Source organism: Colius striatus, unplaced genomic scaffold (genome assembly GCF_028858725.1).
Source record: "Colius striatus isolate bColStr4 unplaced genomic scaffold, bColStr4.1.hap1 scaffold_48, whole genome shotgun sequence".
NCBI classification, from domain to species: Eukaryota; Metazoa; Chordata; class Aves; order Coliiformes; family Coliidae; genus Colius; species Colius striatus.
In genome coordinates, this window is record NW_026908529.1 from 454654 (window position 1) to 458641 (window position 3988).

The following is a 3988-nucleotide window of genomic DNA, read 5'->3' on the forward strand; positions in this document are numbered from 1 at the left end:
AACAGAATACAGCTTATGCTTTGATAATAGAAGTGGCTGCAGACCAGCATTTCTGTCAGCTTTTGGGATGCAGCTGTTTAGAGAACTGTTAAATACGGTTACAAATCAGATGTTCTCCCAACTAATAATTTAAAGTTGCTGCTAAGTTCAAGTCACTTTTTGAATCAACACCATCTCCATCTACTGCTGTGTGTTTCTAAAGAATAATTTCTTGTGAGGTCACCCACTGGTTCCCTGTTATGCCTGAACCGTGTGAGACACGTTAGTAGTGCCTCTGCTCTCTGGTGCTGTGACTGCCATATATGTAGGTGATCTGCCACTCCCGTCCCTCCAAAAACAGTGATAAAGGTTTGAAATAGAAAATGTTAGACTCATAGAGTTGTTTTAGTTGGAAAATACTTTTGAGATCGTGGAGTCCAAGCCTTGCCTTCACCCTGCCACAGCCACCACTAACCCCTGGCCCTCAGCCCCACGGCTTTGGGATCCCTCCAGGGCTGGGCACTGCCCCAGCTCCCTGGGCAGCCTGGCACAGGGGCTGACAGCCCTCTCAGGGAAACAGTTCTGCCTCAGCTCCAACCTCAACATTCCATGGGGCAACTTGAAGCCATGTCATGTCATTGATTACTTGTTCAGGTAGTTGCAGAGAATGATCATGTCTCCCCTCAGCCTCCTCTTCTCCAGGCTGAACATCCCCAGCTCCCTCAGCCCCTCCCCATCAGACTCGTGCTGGAGACCCATAACCAGCTTTGTTGCCCATCTCTGGATCCTCTCCAGCATCTCAATGTCCTTCTTGCAGTGAGGAGCCCAGAACTGGACACAATATTCGAGGTGAGACCTCACCAGCACCGAGTACAGGGCAACAATCACCTCCTTGGTCCTGCTGGTCACACTTGGGCACGCTGCTGGCTGTCAACCAAAATAACGTTGTGTTCATTCTTCCTCTAAGACAAAACTGTTCTTTTATTCATAGGTCTAAATATCTAAGCCACCTTTCTAATTCTGGTAGAATTGTATGTAATTAAGGTGCAGATGACGACGTAAGTCGGCAGAACTGATGGGATATTAGGTTAGCTAGTTTAATAATCAGATTTAAATAATCAGAACCTTAGTAAATGTACCATCTGCTGTGCAAGAGTAGCTAAGAGGATTAACCATGATAAAAACCCATGGAAAGACTAGAAAACTTGAATTGTAAGTCAGGGATTGTTAGTACAGGATAAGTCTTGCTGTTTAACGTTTTTATGGTAAGGTATAGCAGACACCTTTATGGTGTTTTGGTCTTACAATGTGGGCAATGTTGTGAAAATAGCTACAACTCAAAAAAACCCCTCATCCTAAATGAAACTGTCAGCCTCTTTAACTCTTCTTTATGAGCAATGACACTGGAATCCCATCGGTTTTGTCAGATACCCTTGTCTTGCTGTTTGTGTGCACGGCGACTTTGGTTTTGGTAAACAAATATTTTAACCACATTTCCGTGTTTCACTTGTGTATTGGCATTTTAAATCAATTGAATTACAAAATAAACACTAAATGTAAGCTCTGACTTCCCAACAATCTGTCGGCGTTGGCGTGCTGCCTGTTGATAAACCATACCTTGGTGTGTCCTTTGTGCCTAGTCTCTTTTTAACTGTGTGTAGTCTCTTAGGATGGTAGGAGGTGGTGAGAGAGGTGGATGGGAAACCTTTATACAGCTAAAACATCTCCTGGCCTAGGGAATTGTCATTCCTGTGCTTGGGGGATGTGTAGAGGGGCACAGAGACCGAGCTTATCGGCGTTGTAGAGTACATGTGGGAAACGGAGGTGCTGCAGTTGCTACTGAAAATGTGGTTAGCGACGCCAGAGAGGTGTAGTAAATCTGGAGGAAGCTGTGGTTTAGTTGTAGTAACTCTGCCATTGAGTCTGTGCTTTACACCAGAGGACATTTCAGTACTTGAAAAACGCAGGAAACTGTGTGGGTTGTACATTGTGCTTTTGCACTTCCACCTGTGTGCATGGGACAATCTACACTGGATCAGTTCCATGCTAGATCCCGTGTGCTCACTGTGCTTTTTAGAACGAGTCAGTCGTAGCCTTGTGTTCTGTCTTCACCATTAAACTCACAGAGAGACTCCAGCAGGAGACAGCTCAGCCATCTCTGAAACCATGCAGGTTTCAGCATGTTTGTCTCTCTTGTGGGAGTAACCAGAGACCTTGACTTGGTGGCACTGATGGATTTTATGGTGGGCGACCCTTCCTATCTTCCACCCCCAAAACTGCCTTACAGCAGCTGAGTATTTGGAACAGAACAGGAGGTGGTTTCAGTTGCATGAAGCGATGGGCTTGCCCAAGAGAGGAGTGGCTCAGTGGGAAGGGAAGGGAAGGGAAGGGAAGGGAAGGGAAGGGAAGGGAAGGGAAGGGAAGGGAAGGGAAGGGAAGGGAAGGGAAGGGAAGGGAAGGGAAGGGAAGGGAAGGGAAGGGAAGGGAAGGGCCTTTGTCCTGGGGAGATCTGCAGGGCTCCAAATGCAGTGTGGGCAGCTGATAGCCAGGGAACACTTGTGAGGAGGGAGCTTGGTGTTTGGCAAGAGAAGATGCTTTTAAATGCATCAACTTCAGAGAGCATCATCATCTGGCTGGGATTCACAGTGGGGTTTCAGGTCACCGAGGCAATGTAAGTGGTAAATTGGCCCAGGACAGCTTTACCTGCCATGACTACAGACTTGTGTGACTTCTTTTGGGGTGTGTTGGTGGGTTTTTTGACTCTGCATAGGACTGATTCAGGGAGCAGCAGTGTAGCAGAAAACATGACACTACCAAGTGAGGTAAACAGTTTTCTTCCCGAGTCAATGTGAGAGTGAGGTAGAGCAGGAGGAACCATGCCTTTGAATTCACTGGACCAAATCCTGAAACTCTTTCTTGTGCCTACCATGACATGAGGAAATACTTAAAATAAGAAATGGGAGAAGAGGCCAGCTTGATTTTCATGCCTGGCATTAAAGCACAGGAGAAGGAAAACTGAGTAGAGAAAATTCCATATATGCAGAGAATGGAATAATAATGTTATGAGAGAGGAGTACTAGTAGGAATAGTAACGTTATAGGTAGTCTCTGCAGCAGGCTGGATCTATATTTAAGCACAAATTATATGATTAATAACATGATATTTTGGTGGCTTCTACAGAGGGATTGGTCTAGATGATCTCTAAAGATCCCTCCCAACCCCTACCATTCTATGATTCTACGACAGCACAAGTCCTTGCAGCATCTCTTGTGTGGTGTAACTGGTACCATTTTGTAGTGCTTGCCCCTGTGTGTGCAGCGTACAACACATTCTGGTTTTGACCTAATGCAGGAAAAGGCACTAGATATAGATCCAGTTCAAGGGATTTTGCTCTGTGTCCTCTTGCTCTCTGCTCTTGATGTATTCAAAGGTTGATGACTCTTGACAGAGCTGTACAAGGGTGTTTTGGAGACAGTTTATTAGGATTGTTGGTGTGCTTGGGCTTCAGGATATGCTTTCCTTCATGTCTGGATTTAATTGTAGGTAATTCTGGAGGAAAAAACTGTTTTCTTACCTTGGGAAATGCAGCATTCTTGTGGCATCTGGCCATTGTACCCAGCAATCAATCAGTCACTAGAGAAAGAAGGGGCAGAAATGAGAGATGCAGAAAATAAGTGATCTAAGCAAAATGCCACTGAATAGCTTCTTTCCTCCTCTAAAGGACTGGATGGCTGTGACAGCAGTTGTTCACAGCCCTGACTGGAAATAGCAAGACTGTTGTGAGGAGGCACTTATGGGCAGCCTGTTGTCTGCTCCCCACACGTTAGTGATAGCAGTGTACTCTCATCAGGAGCTGTAATAAGCCTGAACTCCAAACTTCCATTCTTTCCTAGCGCTTGGTGGGAGTTGTGAGCGCTCTTACAAGGTGCCTTTCTTTGGGGCCACCTTGTCCACTCAGTTTCTATTTGTTGTGGTTTGATTTCTGTTTTCTCTTAGCAAACGCTTTCCA